The sequence below is a fragment of the Scyliorhinus torazame genome, chromosome 1 (assembly GCF_047496885.1).
Source record: "Scyliorhinus torazame isolate Kashiwa2021f chromosome 1, sScyTor2.1, whole genome shotgun sequence".
In the NCBI taxonomy this organism is placed as follows: Eukaryota; Metazoa; Chordata; class Chondrichthyes; order Carcharhiniformes; family Scyliorhinidae; genus Scyliorhinus; species Scyliorhinus torazame.
The window spans coordinates 405,302,468-405,327,448 of NC_092707.1; positions in this window are offsets into that span (position 1 = coordinate 405,302,468).

Below are 24,981 nucleotides of genomic sequence, written 5' to 3' on the forward strand. Positions count from 1 at the left end.
AGAGCGGACAGTAAGATTAGACAGGACAGTGAGATTAGAATGGACGGTGAGATTAGACGGGACAGTGAGATTAGAATGGACAGTGAGATTAGACGGGACAGTGAGATTAGATTGGACAGTGAGATTAGACTGGAAAGTGAGATTAGACAGGACAGTGAGATTAGACGGGACAGTGTGATTAGAGCGGACAGTAAGATTAGACAGGACAGTGAGATTAGAATGGACGGTGAGATTAGACTGGACAGTGAGATTAGAATGGACAGTGAGATTATACTGGACAGTGAGATTAGACTGGATGGTGAGATTAGAGCGGACAGTGAGATTAGACTGGAAAGTGAGATTAGACAGGACAGTGAGATTAGACGGGACAGTGTGATTAGAGCGGACAGTAAGATTAGACAGGACAGTGAGATTAGAATGGACGGTGAGATTAGAATGGACAGTGAGATTAGTCTGGACAGTGAGATTAGACGGGACAGTGTGATTAGAGCGGACAGTAAGATTAGACAGGACAGTGAGATTAGAATGGACGGTGAGATTAGACTGGACAGTGAGATTATACTGGACAGTGAGATTAGACTGGACAGTGAGATTAGAGCGGACAGTGAGATTAGACTGGAAAGTGAGATTAGACAGGATAGTGAGATTAGACGGGACAGTGTGATTAGAGCGGACAGTAAGATTAGACTGGACAGTGAGATTAGAATGGACAGTGAGATTAGACTGGACCGTGTGATTAGACTGGACAGTGAGATTAGACTGGACCGTGTGATTAGACTGGAAGATGAGATTAGACTGGACTGTGAGATTAGACGGGACAGTGTGATTAGACAGGACAGTGAGATTAGAATGGACAGTGAGATTAGAATGGACAGTGAGATTAGAATGGACAGTGAGAGTAGACTGGACAGTGAGATTAGAATGGACAGTGAGATTAGTCTGGACAGTGAGATTAGACTGGACAGTGAGACTAGAATGGACAGTGAGATTAGAATAGACAGTGAGATTAGACAGGACAGTGAGATTAGTCTGGACAGTGAGATTAGACAGGACAGTGAGAGTAGACTGGACAGTGAGATTAGACTGGACAGTGAGATTAGAATGGACAGTGTGATTAGACTGGACAGTGAGATTAGACTGGACGGTGAGATTAGACTGGACAGTGAGATTAGACTGGACAGTGAGATTAGACTGGACGGTGAGATTAGTCTGGACAGTGAGATTAGACTGGACAGTGTGATTAGACTGGACAGTGTGATTAGACTGGACAGTGAGATTAGACTGGACAGTGAGATTAGACTGGACGGTGAGATTAGACTGGACAGTGAGATTAGACTGGACAGTGAGATTAGACTGGACGGTGAGATTAGTCTGGACAGTGAGAGTAGAATGGACAGTGTGATTAGACTGGACGGTGAGATTAGACTGGACAGTGAGATTAGACTGGACAGTGAGATTAGACTGGACGGTGAGATTAGTCTGGACAGTGAGATTAGACTGGACAGTGTGATTAGACTGGACAGTGTGATTAGACTGGACAGTGAGATTAGACTGGACGGTGAGATTAGACAGTACAGTGAGATTAGACTGGACAGTGTGATTAGAGCGGACAGTGAGATTAGACTGGAAAGTGAGATTAGACAGGACAGTGAGATTAGACTGGACAGTGTGATTAGACTGGACAGTGTGATTAGACTGGACAGTGTGATTAGAGCGGACAGTGAGATTAGACTGGAAAGTGAGATTAGACAGGACAGTGAGATTAGACGGGACAGTGTGATTAGAGCGGACGGTGAGATTAGACTGGACAGTGAGATTAGACTGGACAGTGTGATTAGACTGGACAGTGTGATTAGAGCGGACAGTGAGATTAGACTGGAAAGTGAGATTAGACAGGACAGTGAGATTAGACGGGACAGTGTGATTAGAGCGGACAGTGAGATTAGACTGGAAAGTGAGATTAGACAGGACAGTGAGATTAGACTGGACAGTGTGATTAGACTGGACAGTGTGATTAGAGCGGACAGTGAGATTAGACTGGAAAGTGAGATTAGACAGGACAGTGAGATTAGACGGGACAGTGTGATTAGAGCGGACGGTGAGATTAGACAGGACAGTGAGATTAGACAGGACAGTGAGATTAGAATGGACGGTGAGATTAGACTGGACAGTGAGATTAGAATGGACAGTGAGATTATACTGGACAGTGAGATTAGACTGGACAGTGAGATTAGACTGGACCGTGTGATTAGACTGGACAGTGAGATTAGACTGGACCGTGTGATTAGACTGGACAGTGAGATTAGACTGGACCGTGTGATTAGACTGGACAGTGAGATTATACTTGACAGTGAGATTAGAATGGACAGTGAGATTAGCCTGGACAGTGAGATTAGACTGGACAGTGAGATTGGACTGGGCAGTGAGGTTAGAATGGACAGTGAGATTAGTCTGGACAGTGAGATTAGACGGGACAGTGTGATTAGAGTGGACAGTGAGATTAGACAGGACAGTGAGATTAGAATGGACGGTGAGATTAGACTGGACAGTGAGATTAGAATGGACAGTGAGATTATACTGGACAGTGAGATTAGACTGGATGGTGAGATTAGACTGGACAGTGAGATTAGGCTGGACAGTGGGATTAGATTTGACAGTGAGATTAGAATGGACAGTGAGATTAGTCTGGACAGTGAGATTAGACTGGACAGTGAGATTGGACTGGACAGTGAGATTAGATTGGACAGTGAGATTGGAGTGGAGACTGAGATTATACTGGACAGTGAGATTAGGCTGGACAGTGGGATTAGAATGGACAGTGAGATTAGACTGGACAGTGAGACTAGAATGGACAATGAGAGTAGACTGTACAGTGAGATAAAACTGGACAGTGAGATTAGAATGGACAGTGAGATTAGACTGGACAGTGAGATTAGACTGGACAGTGTGATTAGACTGGACAGTGAGATTAGACTTGACAGTGAGATTAGAATGGACAGTGAGATTAGTCTGGACAGTGAGATTAGACTGGACAGTGTGATTAGACTGGACAGTGAGATTAGAATGGACAGTGAGATTAGAGGGACAGTGTGATTAGAGTGGACAGTGAGATTAGACAGGACAGTGAGATTAGAATGGACGGTGAGATTAGACTGGACAGTGAGATTAGAATGGACAGTGAGATTAGACTGGACAGTGAGATTAGACTGGATGGTGAGATTAGACTGGACCGTGTGATTAGACTGGACAGTGTGATTAGACTGGACGATGAGATTATACTGGACAGTGAGATTAGACAGGACAGTGAGATTAGACTGGACCGTGTGATTAGACTGGACAGTGTGATTAGACTGGACGATGAGATTAGATTGGACGGTGAGATTAGCCTGGACAGTGAGATTAGACTGAATGGTGATATTAGGCTGAACAGTGGGATTAGAATAGACAGTGAGATTAGTCTAGACAGTGAGATTAGACTGGACAGTGAGATTAGACTGGACAGTGTGATTAGACTGGACAGTGAGATTAGGCTGGACAGTGAGATTAGACTTGACAGTGAGATAAGACTGGACAGTGTGATTAGAATGGACAGTGAGATTAGACTGGACAGTGAGATTAGACTGGACAGTGTGATTAGAATGGACAGTGAGATTAGTCTGGACAGTGAGATTAGACTGGACAGTGTGATTAGACTGGACAGTGTGATTAGACTGGACGATGAGATTAGATTGGACGGTGAGATTAGCCTGGACAGTGAGATTAGACTGAATGGTGATATTAGGCTGAACAGTGGGATTAGAATAGACAGTGAGATTAGTCTAGACAGTGAGATTAGACTGGACAGTGAGATTAGACTGGACAGTGTGATTAGACTGGACAGTGCGATTAGACTGGACAGTGAGATTAGACTTGACAGTGAGATAAGACTGGACAGTGAGATTAGAATGGACAGTGAGATTAGACTGGACAGTGAGATTAGACTGGACAGTGTGATTAGACTGGACAGTGAGATTAGACTTGACAGTGAGATGAGACTGGACAGTGAGATTAGTCTGGACAGTGAGATTTGACTGGACAGTGAGATTAGAATGGACAGTGTGATTAGACTGGACAGTGAGATTAGACTTGACAATGAGATTAGACTGGACAGTGAGATTAGACTTGACAGTGAGATAAGACTGGACAGTGAGATTAGAATGGACAATGAGATTAGAATGGACAGTGAGATTAGACTGGACAGTGAGATTAGACTTGACAGTGAGATAAGACTGGACAGTGAGATTAGACTTGACAGTGAGATAAGACTGGACAGTGAGATTAGACTGGACAGTGAGATTAGACTGGACAGTGAGATTAGAATGGACAGTGAGATTATACTGGACAGTGAGATTAGACTGGATGGTGAGATTAGACTGGACCGTGTGATTAGACTGGACAGTGTGATTAGACTGGACGATGAGATTAGATTGGACGGTGAGATTAGCCTGGACAGTGAGATTAGACTGAATGGTGATATTAGGCTGAACAGTGGGATTAGAATAGACAGTGAGATTAGTCTAGACAGTGAGATTAGACTGGACAGTGAGATTAGACTGGACAGTGTGATTAGACTGGACAGTGAGATTAGACTGGACAGTGAGATTAGACTTGACAGTGAGATAAGACTGGACAGTGAGATAAGACTGGACAGTGAGATTAGACTGTACAGTGAGATTCGACTGGACAGTGAGATTAGACTGGACAGTGTGATTAGACTGGACAGTGAGATTAGACTTGACAGTGAGATTAGAATGGACAGTGAGATTAGTCTGGACAGTGAGATTAGACTGGACAGTGTGATTAGACTGGACAGTGAGATTAGAATGGACAGTGAGATTAGACAGGACAGTGAGATAAGACTGGACAGTGAGATTAGAATGGACAGTGAGATTAGACTGGACAGTGAGATTAGACTGGACAGTGTGATTAGACTGGACAGTGAGATTAGACTTGACAGTGAGATTAGAATGGACAGTGAGATTAGTCTGGACAGTGAGATTAGACTGGACAGTGTGATAAGACTGGACAGTGAGATTAGAATGGACAGTGAGATTAGACTGGGCAGTGAGATTAGACTGGACAGTGTGATTAGACTGGACAGTGAGATTAGACTTGACAGTGAGATTAGAATGGACAGTGAGATTAGTCTGGACAGTGAGATTAGACTGGACAGTGTGATTAGACTGGACAGTGAGATTAGAATGGACAGTGAGATTAGACTGGACAGTGTGATTAGACTGGACAGTGAGATTAGAATGGACGGTGAGATTAGAATGGACAATGAGATTAGACTGTACAGTGAGATTAGAATGGACAGTGAGATTAGACAGGACAGTGAGATTAGACTGGACAGTGTGATTAGACTGGAAGATGAGATTAGACTGGACGGTGAGATTAGACGGGACAGTGTGATTAGACAGGACAGTGAGATTAGACTGGAAAGTGAGATTAGACGGGACAGCGTGATTAGAGTGGACAGTGAGCTTAGACAGGACAGTGAGATTAGAATGGACGTTGAGATTAGACTGGACAGTGAGATTAGACTGGACAGTGAGATTAGACTGGACGGTGAGATTAGAATGGACAGTGAGATAATACTGGACAGTGAGATTAGAATGGACAGTGAGATAATACTGGACAGTGAGATTAGACTGGATGGTGAGATTAGACTGGACCGTGTGATTAGACTGGACAGTGTGATTAGACTGGAAGATGAGATTAGACTGGACGGTGAGATTAGCCTGGACAGTGAGATTAGACTGAATGGTGAGACATTACTCGACACTGAGATTAGACTGGACAGTAAGATTATACTTGACAGTGAGATTAGAATGGACAGTGAGATTAGCCTGGACAGTGTGATTAGAGTGGACAGTGAGATTAGACTGGACAGTGAGATTAGAGTGGACAGTGAGATTATACTGGACAGTGAGATTAGACTGGATGGTGAGATTAGACTGGACCATGTGATTAGCCTGGACAGTGTGATTAGACTGGACGATTAGATTAGATTGGACGGTGAGATTAGCCTGGACAGTGAGATTAGACTGGAAAGTGAGATTAGACGGGACAGCGTGATTAGAGCGGACAGTGAGATTAGACAGGACAGTGAGATTAGAATGGACGGTGAGATTAGACAGGACAGTGAGATTAGAATGGACAGTGAGATTATACTGGACAGTGAGATTAGACTGGATGGTGAGATTAGACTGGACCATGTGATTAGCCTGGACAGTGTGATTAGACTGGACGATGAGATTAGATTGGACGGTGAGATTAGCCTGGACAGTGAGATTAGACTGAATGGTGAGATTAGACTCGACACTGAGATTAGACTGGACAGTGAGATTAGTCTAGACAGTGAGATTAGACTGGACAGTGAGATTGGACTGGATAGTGAGATTAGATTGGACAGTGAGATTGGAGTGGAGACTGAGATTATACTGGACAGTGAGATTAGGCTGGACAGTGGGATTAGAATGGACAGTGAGATTAGACTGGACAGTGAGACTAGAATGGACAATGAGAGTAGACTGTACAGGGAGATAAGACTGGACAGTGAGATTAGAATGGACAGTGAGATTAGACTGGACAGTGAGATTAGACTGGACAGTGTGATTAGACTGGACAGTGAGATTAGACTTGACAGTGAGATTAGAATGGACAGTGAGATTAGAATGGACAGTGTGATTAGACTGGACAGTGAGATTAGACTGGACAGTGAGATTAGTCTGGACAGTGAGATTAGACTGGACAGTGTGATTAGACTGGACAGTGAGATTAGACTGGACAGTGAGATTAGAATGGACAGTGAGATTAGACAGGACAGCGGGATTAGACAGGACGGTGAGATTAGACTGGAAAGTGAGATTAGACGGGACAGCGTGATTAGAACGGACAGTGAGATTAGACAGGACAGTGAGATTAGAATGGACGGTGAGATTAGACTGGACAGTGAGATTAGAATGGACAGTGAGATTATACTGGACAGTGAGATTAGACTGGACGGTGAGATTAGACTGGACAGTGTGATTAGACTGGAAGATGAGATTAGACTGGACGGTGAGATTAGACGGGACAGTGTGATTAGACAGGACAGTGAGATTAGACTGGAAAGTGAGATTAGACGGGACAGCGTGATTAGAGTGGACAGTGAGATTAGACAGGACAGTGAGATTAGAATGGACGGTGAGATTAGACTGGACAGTGAGATTAGAATGGACCATGTGATTAGACTGGACAGTGTGATTAGACTGGAAGATGAGATTAGACTGGACGGTGAGATTAGCCTGGACAGTGAGATTAGACTGAATGGTGAGATTATACTCGACACTGAGATTAGACTGGACAGTGAGATTATACTTGACAGTGAGATTAGAATGGACAGTGAGATTAGCCTGGACAGTGAGATTATACTTGACAGTGAGATTAGAATGGACAGTGAGATTAGCCTGGACAGTGAGATTAGACTGGACAGTGAGATTGGACTGGGCAGTGAGATTAGAATGGACGGTGAGATTAGACTTGACAGTGAGATTAGAATGGACAGTGAGATTATACTTGACAGTGAGATTAGAATGGACAGTGAGATTGGACTGGGCAGTGAGATTAGAATGGACAGTGAGATTAGTCTGGACAGTGAGATTAGACGGGACAGTGAGATTAGTCTGGACAGTGAGATTAGACTGGACAGTGAGATTAGCCTGGACAGTGAGATTAGACTGGACAGTGAGATTGGACTGGGCAGTGAGATTAGAATGGACAGTGAGATTAGTCTGGACAGTGAGATTAGACGGGACAGTGAGATTAGTCTGGACAGTGAGATTAGAATGGACAGTGAGATTAGTCTGGACAGTGAGATTAGACAGGACAGTGAGATTAGAATGGACGGTGAGATTAGACAGGACAGTGAGATTAGTCTGGACAGTGAGATTAGACTGGACAGTGAGATTAGAATGGACGGTGAGATTAGACAGGACAGTGAGATTAGTCTGGACAGTGAGATTAGAATGGACAGTGAGATTAGTCTGGACAGTGAGATTAGACTGGACAGTGTGGTTAGACTGGACAGTGAGATTAGAATGGACAGTGAGATTAGACAGGACAGTGAGATTAGACTGGACGGTGAGATTAGACGGGACAGTGTGATTAGACAGGACAGTGAGATTAGACTGGACAGTGAGATTAGACGGGACAGTGAGATTAGACTGGACAGTGAGATTAGACAGGACAGTGAGATTAGAATGGACAGTGAGATTAGACTGGACGGTGAGATTAGACAGGACAGTGTGATTAGACAGGACAGTGAGATTAGACTGGACAGTGTGATTAGACAGGACAGTGAGATTAGACAGGACAGTGAGATTAGACTGGAAAGTGAGATTAGACGGGACAGCGTGATTAGAGCGGACAGTGAGATTAGACTGGAAAGTGAGATTAGACGGGACAGCGTGATTAGAGCGGACAGTGAGATTAGACAGGACAGTGAGATTAGACAGGACAGTGAGATTAGAATGGACGGTGAGATTAGACTGGACAGTGAGATTAGAATGGACAGTGAAATTATACTGGACAGTGAGATTAGACTGGATGGTGAGATTAGACTGGACCGTGTGATTAGATGGGACAGTGTGATTAGATAGGACTGTGAGATTAGACTGGAAAGTGAGATTAGACGGGACAGCGTGATTAGAGTGGACGGTGAGATTAGACTGGACAGTGAGATTAGAATGGACAGTGAGATTATACTGGACAGTGAGATTAGACTGGACAGTGAGATTAGTCTGGACAGTGAGATTATACTGGACAGTGAGATTAGACTGGATGGTGAGATTAGACTGGACCGTGTGATTAGACTGGACAGTGTGATTAGACTGGAAGATGAGATTAGACTGGACGATGAGATTAGCCTGGACAGTGAGATTAGACTGAATGGTGAGATTATACTCGACACTGAGATTAGACTGGACAGTGAGATTATACTTGACAGTGAGATTAGAATGGACAGTGAGATTAGCCTGGACAGTGAGATTAGACTGGACAGTGAGATTGGACTGGGCAGTGAGATTAGAATGGACAGTGAGATTAGTCTGGACAGTGAGATTAGACGGGACAGTGTGATTAGAGTGGACAGTGAGATTAAACAGGACAGTGAGATTAGAATGGACGGTGAGATTAGACTGGACAGTGAGATTAGAATGGACAGTGAGATTATACTGGACAGTGAGATTAGACTGGATGGTGAGATTAGACTGGACCGTGTGATTAGCCTGGACAGTGTGATTAGACTGGACGATGAGATTAGATTGGACGGTGAGATTAGCCTGGACAGTGAGATTAGACTGAATGGTGAGATTAGACTCGACACTGAGATTAGACTGGACAGTGAGATTAGATTTGACAGTGAGATTAGATTTGACAGTGAGATTAGAATGGACAGTGAGATTAGTCTAGACAGTGAGATTAGACTGGACAGTGAGATTGGACTGGACAGTAAGATTGGAGTGGAGACTGAGATTATACTGGACAGTGAGATTAGGCTGGACAGTGGGATTAGAATGGACAGTGAGATTAGACTGGACAGTGAGACTAGAATGGACAATGAGAGCAGACTGTACAGTGTGATTAGACTGGACAGTGAGATTAGACTGGACACTGAGATTAGAATGGACAGTGAGATTAGACTGGACAGTGAGATTAGACTGGACAGTGTGATTAGACTGGACAGTGAGATTAGACTTGACAGTGAGATTAGAATGGACAGTGAGATTCGTCTGGACAGTGAGATTAGACTGGAAAGTGAGATTAGACGGGACAGCGTGATTAGAGCGGACAGTGAGATTAGACAGGACAGTGAGATTAGAATGGACAGTGAGATTATACTGGACAGTGAGATTAGAATGGACAGTGAGATTATACTGGACAGTGAGATTAGACTGGATGGTGAGATCAGTCTGGACCGTGTGATTAGACAGGACAGTGTGATTAGACTGGAAGATGAGATTAGACTGGACGGTGAGATTAGACGGGACAGTGTGATTAGACAGGACAGTGAGATTAGACTGGAAAGTGAGATTAGACGGGACAGCGTGATTAGAGTGGACAGTGAGATTAGACAGGACAGTGAGATTCGAATGGACGGTGAGATTAGACTGGACAGTGAGATTAGAATGGACAGTGAGATTATACTGGACAGTGAGATTAGACTGGATGGTGAGATTAGACTGGACCGTGTGATTAGACTGGACAGTGTGATTAGACTGGAAGATGAGATTAGACTGGACGGTGAGATTAGACTGAATGGTGAGATTATACTCGACACTGAGATTAGACTGGACAGTGAGATTATACTTGACAGTGAGATTAGAATGGACAGTGAGATTAGCCTGGACAGTGAGATTAGACTGGACAGTGAGATTGGACTGGGCAGTGAGATTAGAATGGACAGTGAGATTAGTCTGGACAGTGAGATTAGACAGGACAGTGTGATTAGAGTGGACAGTGAGATTAGACAGGACAGTGAGATTAGAATGGACGGTGAGATTAGACTGGACAGTGAGATTAGAATGGACAGTGAGATTATACTGGACAGTGAGATTAGACTGGATGGTGAGATTAGACTGGACACTGTGATTAGCCTGGACAGTGTGATTAGACTGGACGATGAGATTAGATTGGACGGTGAGATTAGCCTGGACAGTGAGATTAGACTGAATGGTGAGATTAGACGCGACACTGAGATTAGACTGGACAGTGAGATTAGACTGGACAGTGAGATTAGACTTGACAGTGAGATTAGAATGGACAGTGAGATTAGTCTAGACAGTGAGATTAGACTGGACAGTGAGATTGGACTGGATAGTGAGATTAGATTGGACAGTGAGATTGGAGTGGAGACTGAGATTATACTGGACAGTGAGATTAGGCTGGACAGTGGGATTAGAATGGACAGTGAGATTAGACTGGACAGTGAGACTAGAATGGACAATGAGATTTGGCTGGACAGTGAGATTAGAATGGACAGTGAGATTTGACTGGACAGTGAGATTAGACTGGACAGTGTGATTAGACTGGACAGTGAGATTAGACTTGACAGTGAGATTAGAATGGACAGTGAGATTAGTCTGGACAATGAGATTGGACTGGACAGTGTGATTAGACTGGACAGTGAGATTAGAATGGACAGTGAGATTAGAGGGACAGTGTGATTAGAGTGGACAGTGAGATTAGACAGGACAGTGAGATTAGAATGGACGGTGAGATTAGACTGGACAGTGAGATTAGAATGGACAGTGAGATTATACTGGACAGTGAGATTAGACTGGATGGTGAGATTAGACTGGACCGTGTGATTAGACTGGACAGTGTGATTAGACTGGACGATGAGATTAGATTGGACGGTGAGATTAGCCTGGACAGTGAGATTAGACTGTATGGTGAGAGTAGACTCGACACTGAGATTAGACTGGACAGTGAGATTAGACTTGACAGTGAGATTAGAATGGACAGTGAGATTAGTCTAGACAGTGAGATTAGACTGGACAGTGAGATTGGACTGGACAGTGAGATTAGATTGGACAGTGAGATTGGAGTGGAGACTGAGATTATACTGGAAAGTGAGATTAGGCTGGACAGTGGGATTAGAATGGACAGTGAGATTAGACAGGACAGTGAGACTAGAATGGACAATGAGAGTAGACTGTACAGTGAGATAAGACTGGACAGTGAGATTAGACTGGACAGTGAGATTAGACGGGACAGCGTGATTAGAGTGGACAGTGAGATTAGACTGGACAGTGTGATTAGACTGGACAGTGAGATTAGAATGGACAGTGAGATTAGACTGGACAGTGAGACTAGAATGGACAATGAGATTAGACTGGACAGTGAGATTAGACTTGACAGTGAGATTAGAATGGACAGTGAGATAAGACAGGACAGTGAGATTAGAATGGACAGTGAGATTAGACTGGACAGTGAGATTAGACTGGACAGTGTGATTAGACTGGACAGTGTGATTAGAATGGACAATGAGATTAGACTGGACAGTGAGATTAGACTGGACAGTGAGATTAGACTTGACAGTGCGATAAGACTGGACAGTGAGATTAGAATGGACAGTGAGATTAGACTGGACAGTGTGATTAGACTGGACAGTGTGATTAGACTGGACAGTGAGATTAGAATGGACAGTGAGATTAGACTGGACAGTGAGATTAGACTGGACAGTGAGATTATACTGGACAGTGTGATTAGACTGGACAGTGAGATTAGAATGGACAGTGAGATTAGACTGGACAGTGAGATTAGACGGGACAGCGTGATTAGAGCGGACAGTGAGATTAGACTGGACAGTGAGATTAGACTGGACAGTGAGATTAGACTTGACAGTGAGATTAGAATGGACAGTGAGATTAGACTGGACAGTGAGATTATACTGGACAGTGTGATTAGACTGGACAGTGTGATTAGACTGGACAGTGAGATTAGAATGGACAGTGAGATTAGACTGGACAGTGAGATTAGACGGGACAGCGTGATTAGAGCGGACAGTGAGATTAGACTGGACAGTGAGATTAGACTGGACAGTGTGATTAGACTGGACAGTGAGATTAGAATGGACAGTGAGATGAGACAGGACAGTGAGATTAGACTGGACAGTGAGATTAGACGGGACAGCGTGATCAGAGCGGACAGTGAGATTAGACAGGACAGTGAGATTAGAATGGACGGTGATATTAGACTGGACAGTGAGATTAGAATGGACAGTGAGATTATACTGGACAGTGAGATTAGACTGGATGGTGAGATTAGACTGGACCGTGTGATTAGACTGGACAGTGAGATTATACTGGACAGTGAGATTAGAATGGACAGTGAGATTAGACAGGACAGTGAGATTAGAATGGACGGTGAGATTAGACTGGACAGTGAGATTAGAATGGACAGTGAGATTAGACTGGAAGATGAGATTAGACTGGACGGTGAGATTAGACGGAACAGTGTGATTAGACAGGACAGTGAGATTAGATTGGACGGTGAGATTAGCCTGGACAGTGAGATTAGACTGGATGGTGAGATTAGACTGGACCGTGTGATTAGCCTGGACAGTGTGATTAGACTGGACGATGAGATTAGATTGGACGGTGAGATTAGCCTGGACAGTGAGATTAGACTGAATGGTGAGATTAGACTCGACACTGAGATTAGACTGAACAGTGAGATTAGACTTGACAGTGAGATTAGAATGGACAGTGAGATTAGTCTAGACAGTGAGATTAGACTGGACAGTGAGATTGGACTGGACAGTGAGATTAGATTGGACAGTGAGATTGGAGTGGAGACTGAGATTATACTGGACAGTGAGATTAGGCTGGACAGTGGGATTAGAATGGACAGTGAGATTAGACTGGACAGTGAGACTAGAATGGACAATGAGAGTAGACTGTACAGGGAGATAAGACTGGACAGTGAAATTAGACTGGACAGTGAGATTAGACTGAATGGTGAGATTAGACTCGACACTGAGATTAGACTGGACAGTGAGATTAGACTTGACAGTGAGATTAGACTGGACAGTGAGATTAGTCTGGACAGTGAGATTAGACTGGACAGTGAGATTGGACTGGACAGTGAGATTAGATTGGACAGTGAGATTGGAGTGGAGACTGAGATTATACTGGACAGTGAGATTAGGCTGGACAGTGGGATTAGAATGGACAGTGAGATTAGACTGGACAGTGAGACTAGAATGGACAATGAGAGTAGACTGTACAGTGAGATTAGACTGAATGGTGAGATTAGACTCGACACTGAGATTAGACTGGACAGTGAGATTAGACTTGACAGTGAGATTAGACTGGACAGTGAGATTAGTCTGGACAGTGAGATTAGTCTGGACAGTGAGATTAGACTGGACAGTGAGATTGGACTGGACAGTGAGATTAGATTGGACAGTGAGATTGGAGTGGAGACTGAGATTATACTGGACAGTGAGATTAGTCTGGACAGTGAGATTAGAATGGACAGTGAGATTAGACTTGACAGTGAGATTAGAATGGACAGTGAGATTAGAATGGACAGTGAGATTAGACTGGACAGTGAGATTAGACTGGACAGTGAGATTAGACTGGACAGTGAGATAAGACTGGACAGTGAGATTAGACTGGACAGTGAGATTAGACTGGACAGTGTGATTAGACCAGACAGTGAGATTAGACTGGGCAGTGAGATTAGACGGGACAGTGTGATTAGACAGGACAGTGAGATTAGTCTGGAAAGTGAGATTAGACGGGACAGCGTGATTAGAGCGGACAGTGAGATTAGACAGGACAGTGAGATTAGAATGGACGGTGAGATTAGACTGGACAGTGAGATTAGAATGGACAGTGAGATTAGAATGGACAGTGAGATTAGACAGGACAGTGAGATTAGACTGGACAGTGAGATTAGATGGGACAGTGTGATTAGACTGGACAGTGAGATTAGATGGGACAGTGTGATTAGACAGGACAGGGAGATTAGACAGGACAGTGAGATTAGACGGGACAGTGAGATTAGAATGGACGGTGAGATTAGACTGGACAGTGAGATTAGACTGGACAGTGAGATTAGACTGGATGGTGAGATTAGACTGGACCGTGTGATTAGACTGGACAGTGTGATTAGACTGGATGATGAGATTAGACTGGACGATGAGATTAGCCTGGACAGTGAGATTAGACTGCATGGTGAGATTATACTCGACACTGAGATTAGACTGGACAGTGAGATTATACTTGACAGTGAGATTAGAATGGACAGTGAGATTAGCCTGGACAGTGAGATTAGACTGGACAGTGAGATTGGACTGGGCAGTGAGATTAGAATGGACAGTGAGATTAGTCTGGACAGTGAGATTAGACGGGACAGTGTGATTAGAGTGGACAGTGAGATTAGACAGGACAGTGAGATTAGAATGGACGGTGAGATTAGTCTGGACAGTGAGATTAGACGGGACAGTGTGATTAGAGTGGACAGTGAGATTAGACTGGACAGTGAGATTAGACTGGACAGTGACATTAGAATGGACGGTGAGATTAGACTGGACAGTGAGATTAGAATGGACAGTGAGATTATACTGGACAGTGAGATTAGACTGGATGGTGAGATTAGACTGGACGATGAGATTAGATTGGACGGTGAGATTAGCCTGGACAGTGAGATTAGACTGGATGGTGAGATTAGACTCGACACTGAGATTAGACTGGACAGTGAGATTAGATTTGACAGTGAGATTAGAATGGACAGTGAGATTAGTCTAGACAGTGAGATTAGACGGGACAGTGTGATTAGAGTGGACAGTGAGATTAAACAGGACAGTGAGATTAGAATGGACGGTGAGATTAGACTGGACAGTGAGATTAGAATGGACAGTGAGATTATACTGGACAGTGAGATTAGACTGGATGGTGAGATTAGACTGGACCGTGTGATTAGCCTGGACAGTGTGATTAGACTGGACGATGAGATTAGATTGGACGGTGAGATTAGCCTGGACAGTGAGATTAGACGGAATGGTGAGATTAGACTCGACACTGAGATTAGACTGGACAGTGAGATTAGATTTGACAGTGAGATTAGAATGGACAGTGAGATTAGTCTAGACAGTGAGATTAGACTGGACAGTGAGATTGGACTGGACAGTGAGATTAGATTGGACAGTGAGATTGGAGTGGAGACTGAGATTATACTGGACAGTGAGATTAGGCTGGACAGTGGGATTAGAATGGACAGTGAGATTAGACTGGACAGTGAGACTAGAATGGACAATGAGAGCAGACTGTACAGTGTGATTAGACTGGACAGTGAGATTAGAATGGACAGTGAGATTCGTCTGGACAGTGAGATTAGACTGGACAGTGTGATTAGACTGGACAGTGAGATTAGAATGGACAGTGAGATTATACTGGACAGTGAGATTAGTCTGGATGGTGAGATTAGTCTGGACCGTGTGATTAGACTGGACAGTGTGATTAGACTGGAAGATGAGATTAGACTGGACGGTGAGATTAGACGGGACAGTGTGATTAGACAGGACAGTGAGATTAGACTGGAAAGTGAGATTAGACGGGACAGCGTGATTAGAGTGGACAGTGAGATTAGAATGGACAGTGAGATTATACTGGACAGTGAGATTAGACTGGAAGATGAGATTAGACTGGACGGTGAGATTAGACGGGACAGTGTGATTAGACAGGACAGTGAGATTAGACTGGAAAGTGAGATTAGACGGGACAGCGTGATTAGAGTGGACAGCGAGATTAGACAGGACAGTGAGATTAGAATGGACGGTGAGATTAGACTGGACAGTGAGATTAGACTGGACAGTGAGATTAGAATGGACAGTGAGATTATACTGGACAGTGAGATTAGAATGGACAGTGAGATTATACTGGACAGTGAGATTAGACTGGAAGATGAGATTAGACTGGACGGTGAGATTAGACGGGACAGTGTGATTAGACAGGACAGTGAGATTAGACTGGACAGTGAGATTAGACGGGACAGCGTGATTAGAGTGGACAGTGAGATTAGACAGGACAGTGAGATTAGAATGGACGGTGAGATTAGACTGGACAGTGAGATTAGAATGGACAGTGAGATTATACTGGACAGTGAGATTAGACTGGATGGTGAGATTAGACTGGACCGTGTGATTAGACTGGACAGTGAGATTAGACTGGACCGTGTGATTAAACTGGACAGTGTGATTAGACTGGAAGATGAGATTAGACTGGAAGATGAGATTAGACTGGACGGTGAGATTAGACTGAATGGTGAGATTATACTCGACACTGAGATTCGACTGGACAGTGAGATTATACTTGACAGTGAGATTAGAATGGACAGTGAGATTAGCCTGGACAGTGAGATTAGACTGGACAGTGAGATTGGACTGGGCAGTGAGATTAGAATGGACAGTGAGATTACTCTGGACAGTGAGATTAGACAGGACAGTGTGATTAGAGTGGACAGTGAGATTAGACAGGACAGTGAGATTAGAATGGACGGTGAGATTAGACTGGACAGTGAGATTAGAATGGACGGTGAGATTAGACTGGACAGTGAGATTAGAATGGACAGTGAGATTAGAATGGACAGTGAGATTAGACAGGACAGTGAGATTAGACTGGACAGTGAGATTAGATGGGACAGTGTGATTAGACTGGACAGTGAGATTAGATGGGACAGTGTGATTAGACAGGACAGGGAGATTAGACAGGACAGTGAGATTAGACGGGACAGTGAGATTAGAATGGACGGTGAGATTAGACTGGACAGTGAGATTAGACTGGACAGTGAGATTAGACTGGATGGTGAGATTAGACTGGACCGTGTGATTAGACTGGACAGTGTGATTAGACTGGATGATGAGATTAGACTGGACGATGAGATTAGCCTGGACAGTGAGATTAGACTGCATGGTGAGATTATACTCGACACTGAGATTAGACTGGACAGTGAGATTATACTTGACAGTGAGATTAGAATGGACAGTGAGATTAGCCTGGACAGTGAGATTAGACTGGACAGTGAGATTGGACTGGGCAGTGAGATTAGAATGGACAGTGAGATTAGTCTGGACAGTGAGATTAGACGGGACAGTGTGATTAGAGTGGACAGTGAGATTAGACAGGACAGTGAGATTAGAATGGACGGTGAGATTAGTCTGGACAGTGAGATTAGACGGGACAGTGTGATTAGAGTGGACAGTGAGATTAGACTGGACAGTGAGATTAGACTGGACAGTGACATTAGAATGGACGGTGAGATTAGACTGGACAGTGAGATTAGAATGGACAGTGAGATTATACTGGACAGTGAGATTAGACTGGATGGTGAGATTAGACTGGACGATGAGATTAGATTGGACGGTGAGATTAGCCTGGACAGTGAGATTAGACTGGATGGTGAGATTAGACTCGACACTGAGATTAGACTGGACAGTGAGATTAGATTTGACAGTGAGATTAGAATGGACAGTGAGATTAGTCTAGACAGTGAGATTAGACGGGACAGTGTGATTAGAGTGGACAGTGAGATTAAACAGGACAGTGAGATTAGAATGGACGGTGAGATTAGACTGGACAGTGAGATTAGAATGGACAGTGAGATTATACTGGACAGTGAGATTAGACTGGATGGTGAGATTAGACTGGACCGTGTGATTAGCCTGGACAGTGTGATTAGACTGGACGATGAGATTAGATTGGACGGTGAGATTAGCCTGGACAGTGAGATTAGACGGAATGGTGAGATTAGACTCGACACTGAGATTAGACTGGACAGTGAGATTAGATTTGACAGTGAGATTAGAATGGACAGTGAGATTAGTCTAGACAGTGAGATTAGACTGGACAGTGAGATTGGACTGGACAGTGAGATTAGATTGGACAGTGAGATTGGAGTGGAGACTGAGATTATACTGGACAGTGAGATTAGGCTGGACAGTGGGATTAGAATGGACAGTGAGATTAGACTGGACAGTGAGACTAGAATGGACAATGAGAGCAGACTGTACAGTGTGATTAGACTGGACAGTGAGATTAGAATGGACAGTGAGATTCGTCTGGACAGTGAGATTAGACTGGACAGTGTGATTAGACTGGACAGTGAGATTAGAATGGACAGTGAGATTATACTGGACAGTGAGATTAGTCTGGATGGTGAGATTAGTCTGGACCGTGTGATTAGACTGGACAGTGTGATTAGACTGGAAGATGAGATTAGACTGGACGGTGAGATTAGACGGGACAGTGTGATTAGACAGGACAGTGAGATTAGACTGGAAAGTGAGATTAGACGGGACAGCGTGATTAGAGTGGACAGTGAGATTAGAATGGACAGTGAGATTATACTGGACAGTGAGATTAGACTGGAAGATGAGATTAGACTGGACGGTGAGATTAGACGGGACAGTGTGATTAGACAGGACAGTGAGATTAGACTGGAAAGTGAGATTAGACGGGACAGCGTGATTAGAGTGGACAGCGAGATTAGACAGGACAGTGAGATTAGAATGGACGGTGAGATTAGACTGGACAGTGAGATTAGACTGGACAGTGAGATTAGAATGGACAGTGAGATTATACTGGACAGTGAGATTAGAATGGACAGTGAGATTATACTGGACAGTGAGATTAGACTGGAAGATGAGATTAGACTGGACGGTGAGATTAGACGGGACAGTGTGATTAGACAGGACAGTGAGATTAGACTGGACAGTGAGATTAGACGGGACAGCGTGATTAGAGTGGACAGTGAGATTAGACAGGACAGTGAGATTAGAATGGACGGTGAGATTAGACTGGACAGTGAGATTAGAATGGACAGTGAGATTATACTGGACAGTGAGATTAGACTGGATGGTGAGATTAGACTGGACCGTGTGATTAGACTGGACAGTGAGATTAGACTGGACCGTGTGATTAAACTGGACAGTGTGATTAGACTGGAAGATGAGATTAGACTGGAAGATGAGATTAGACTGGACGGTGAGATTAGACTGAATGGTGAGATTATACTCGACACTGAGATTCGACTGGACAGTGAGATTATACTTGACAGTGAGATTAGAATGGACAGTGAGATTAGCCTGGACAGTGAGATTAGACTGGACAGTGAGATTGGACTGGGCAGTGAGATTAGAATGGACAGTGAGATTACTCTGGACAGTGAGATTAGACAGGACAGTGTGATTAGAGTGGACAGTGAGATTAGACAGGACAGTGAGATTAGAATGGACGGTGAGATTAGACTGGACAGTGAGATTAGAATGGACAGTGAGATTATACTGGACATTGAGATTAGACTGGATGGTGAGATTAGACTGGACCCTGTGATTAGCCTGGACAGTGTGATTAGACTGGACGATGAGATTAGATTGGACGGTGAGATTAGCCTGGACAGTGAGATTAGACTGAATGGTGAGATTAGACTCGACACTGAGATTAGACTGGACAGTGAGATTAGACTGGACAGTGAGATTAGACTTGACAGTGAGATTAGAATGGACAGTGAGATTAGTCTAGACAGTGAGATTAGACTGGACAGTGAGATTGGACTGGATAGTGAGATTAGATTGGACAGTGAGATTGGAGTGGAGACTGAGATTATACTGGACAGTGAGATTAGGCTGGACAGTGGGATTAGAATGGACAGTGAGATTAGACTGGACAGTGAGACTAGAATGGACAATGAGATTTGACTGGACAGTGAGATTAGAATGGACAGTGAGATTTGACTGGGCAGTGAGATTAGACTGGACAGTGTGATTAGACTGGACAGTGAGATTAGACTTGACAGTGAGATTAGAATGGACAGTGAGATTAGTCTGGACAGTGTGATTAGACTGGACAGTGAGATTAGAATGGACAGTGAGATTAGAGGGACAGTGTGATTAGAGTGGACAGTGAGATTAGACAGGACAGTGAGATTAGAATGGACGGTGAGATTAGACTGGACAGTGAGATTAGAATGGACAGTGAGATTATACTGGACAGTGAGATTAGACTGGATGGTGAGATTAGACTGGACCGTGTGATTAGACTGGACAGTGTGATTAGACTGGACGATGAGATTAGATTGGACGGTGAGATTAGCCTGGACAGTGAGATTAGACTGAATGGTGAGAGTAGACTCGACACTGAGATTAGACTGGACAGTGAGATTAGACTTGACAGTGAGATTAGAATGGACAGTGAGATTAGTCTAGACAGTGAGATTAGACTGGACAGTGAGATTGGACTGGACAGTGAGATTAGATTGGACAGTGAGATTGGAGTGGAGACTGAGATTATACTGGAAAGTGAGATTAGGCTGGACAGTGGGATTAGAATGGACAGTGAGATTAGACTGGACAGTGAGATTAGACTTGACAGTGAGATTAGAATGGACAGTGAGATTGGACTGGACAGTGAGATTAGACTGGACAGTGAGACTAGAATGGACAATGAGAGTAGACTGTACAGTGAGATAAGACTGGACAGTGAGATTAGACTGGACAGTGAGATTAGACTTGACAGTGAGATTAGAATGGACAGTGAGATTGGACTGGACAGTGAGATTAGACTGGACAGTGAGATAAGACTGGACAGTGAGATTAGACTGGACAGTGTGATTAGACTGGACAGTGAGATTAGACTTGACAGTGAGATAAGACTGGACAGTGAGATAAGACTGGAAAGTGAGATAAGACTGGAAAGTGAGATTAGACTGGACAGTGAGATTAGAATGGACAGTGAGATTGGACTGGACAGTGAGATTAGACTGGACAGTGAGATTAGACTGGACAGTGAGATAAGACTGGACAGTGAGATTAGACTGGACAGTGTGATTAGACTGGACAGTGTGATTAGACTGGACAGTGAGATTAGACTTGACAGTGAGATAAGACTGGACAGTGAGATTAGAATGGACAGTGAGATTAGACTGGACAGTGAGATTAGACTGGACAGTGAGATTAGAATGGACAGTGAGATTAGACTTGACAGTGAGATAAGACTGGACAGTGAGATTAGAATGGACAGTGAGATTAGACTGGACAGTGAGACTAGAATGGACAATGAGATTAGACTGGACAGTGAGATTAGACTGGACAGTGAGATTAGACTTGACAGTGAGATAAGACTGGACAGTGAGATTAGAATGGACAGTGAGATTAGACTGGACAGTGAGATTAGACTGGACAGTGTGATTAGACTGGACAGTGAGATTAGAATGGACAGTGAGATTAGACTTGACAGTGAGATAAGACTGGACAGTGAGATTAGAATGGACAGTGAGATTAGACTGGACAGTGAGACTAGAATGGACAATGAGATTAGACTGGACAGTGAGATTAGACTGGACAGTGAGATTAGACTTGACAGTGAGATAAGACTGGACAGTGAGATTAGAATGGACAGTGAGATTAGACTGGACAGTGAGATTAGAATGGACAGTGAGATTAGACTGGACAGTGAGATTAGACGGGACAGCGTGATTAGAGCGGACAGTGAGATTAGACTGGACAGTGAGATTAGAATGGACAGTGAGATTAGACTTGACAGTGAGATTAGAATGGACAGTGAGATTAGAATGGACAGTGAGATTAGACAGGACAGTGAGATTAGACTGGACAGTGAGATTAGATGGGACAGTGTGATTAGAGCGGACAGTGAGATTAGACAGGACAGTGAGATTAGAATGGACGGTGAGATTAGACTGGACAGTGAGATTAGAATGGACAGTGAGATTAGAATGGACAGTGAGATTAGACAGGACTGTGAGATTAGACTGGACAGTGAGATTAGAATGGACAGTGAGATTAGACAGGACAGTGAGATTAGACTGGACAGTGAGATTAGATGGGACAGTGAGATTAGACTGGACAGTGAGATTAGACTGGACAGTGAGATTAGACTGGACAGTGTGATTAGACAGGACAGTGAGATTAGACTGGACAGTGAGATTAGACTGGACAGTGAGATTAGACAGGACAGTGAGATTAGACTGGACAGTGAGATTAGACTGGACAGTGAGATTAGACAGGACAGTGAGATTAGAATGGACAGTGAGATTAGACAGGACAGTGAGATTAGACTGGACAGTGAGATTAGACTGGACAGTGAGATTAGACTGGACAGTGAGATTAGAATGGACAGTGAGATTAGACGGGACAGTGTGATTAGATGGGACAGTGTGATTAGACTGGACAGTGAGATTAGACAGGACACTGAGATTAGACTGGACAGTGTGATTAGACTGGACAGTGTGATTAGAATGGACGGTGAGATTAGACTGGACAGTGTGATTAGACAGGACAGTGAGATTAGACTGGAAAGTGAGATTAGACGGGACAGTGTGATTAGATGGGACAGTGTGATTAGATGGGACAGTGTGATTAGAGCGGACAGTGAGATTAGACTGGACAGTGAGATTAGACTGGACAGTGTGATTAGACAGGACAGTGAGATTAGACTGGAAAGTGAGATTAGACGGGACAGTGTGATTAGATGGGACGGTGAGATTAGAGCGGACAGTGAGATTAGACTGAATGGTGAGATTAGACTCGACACTGAGATTAGACTGGACAGTGAGATTAGACTGGACAGTGAGATTAGACTGGACAGTGTGATTAGACAGGACAGTGAGATTAGACTGGAAAGTCAGATTAGACGGGACAGCGTGATTAGACTGGACAGTGAGATTAGAATGGACGGTGAGATTAGACTGGACAGTGAGATTAGAATGGACAGTGAGTTAGACAGGACAGAGAGAGTAGACTGGACAGTGAGATTGGATTGGACAATGAGATTAGACAGGACAATGAGATTAGACTGGATGGTGAGATTGGATTAAACACTGAGATTAGACTGGACAGTGAGATTAGGCAGGACCGTGAGATTAGACTGGACAGTGAGATTAGACAGGATGGTGAGATTAGACTGGACAGTGAGATTAGACTGGACACTGAGATTAGACTGGAGAGTGAGATTAGACAGGATGGTGAGATTAGACAGGACAATGAGATTAGACTGGAAACTGAGACTAGAATGGACAGTAAGATTAGACTGGACAGTGGGATTAGACTGGACAGTGTGATTAGACTGGACAGTGTGATTAGACTGGACACAGAGATTAGACAGGACAGTGAGATTTAAATGGACAGGGAGATGAGACTGGACAGTGAGGCTAGAATGGACACTGAGATTAGACTCAACAGTGAGATTAGACTCCACAGTGAGATTAGACTCGACAGTGAGATTAGACTCGACAGTGAGATTAGACAGGACAGTGAGATTAGACTGGACGGTGAGATTAGACTGGACAGTGAGATTAGACTGGATGGTGAGATTAGACTCGACAGTGCGATTAGTCTGGACGGTGAGATTAGACACAACAGTGAGATTAGACTGGACAGTGAGATGAGACTGGACAGTGCGATTAGACTGGACAGTGCGATTAGACTGGACGGTGATATTAGACACAACAGTGAGATTAGACAGGACAGTGAGATTAGAATGGACAGTGAGATTAGACTGGACAGTGAGATTAGACTGGACGGTGATATTAGACACAACAGTGAGATTAGACAGGACAGTGAGATTAGAATGGACAGTGAGATTAGACTGGACAGTGAGATTAGAATGGACAGTGAGATTAGACTGGACAGTGAGATTACAATGGACAATGTGATTAAACTCAACAATGAGATTCGACTGGAATGTGAGATTAGACTGGACTGTGTGATTAGACAGGACAGTGAGATTAGACTGGACAGTGAGGTTAGACTGGACAGTGTGATTAGACTGGACCGTGAGATTAGACAGGACAGTGAGGTTAGAATGGACAGTGAGATTAGACTGGACAGTGAGATTAGACTGGAAGGTGAGATTGGACCAGACAGTGAGTTTAGACTGGACGGTGAGGTTGGACCAGACAGTGAGGTTAGACTGGACGGTGAGATTGGACCAGACAGTGAGGTTAGACTGGACGGTGAGGTTAGACTGGACGGTGAGATTGGACCAGACAGTGAGATTAGACTGGACAGTGAGATTAGACTGGACAGTGAGATTGGACCAGACAGTGAGATTGGACTGGACGGTGAGATTGGACCCGACAGTGAGATTAGACTGGACGGTGAGATTGGACCAGACAGTGAGGTTAGACTGGACGGTGAGATTGGACCAGACAGTGAGGTTAGACTGGACGGTGAGATTGGACTGGACAGTGAGATTGAACCAGACAGTGAGGTTAGACTGGACGGTGAGATTGGACCAGACAGTGAGGTTAGACTGGACGGTGAGGTTAGACTGTACAGTGAGATTGGACCAGACAGTGAGATTAGACTGGATGGTGAGATTAGACTGGACGGTGAGATTAGACTGGACAGTGAGGTTAGACTGGACAGTGAGATAA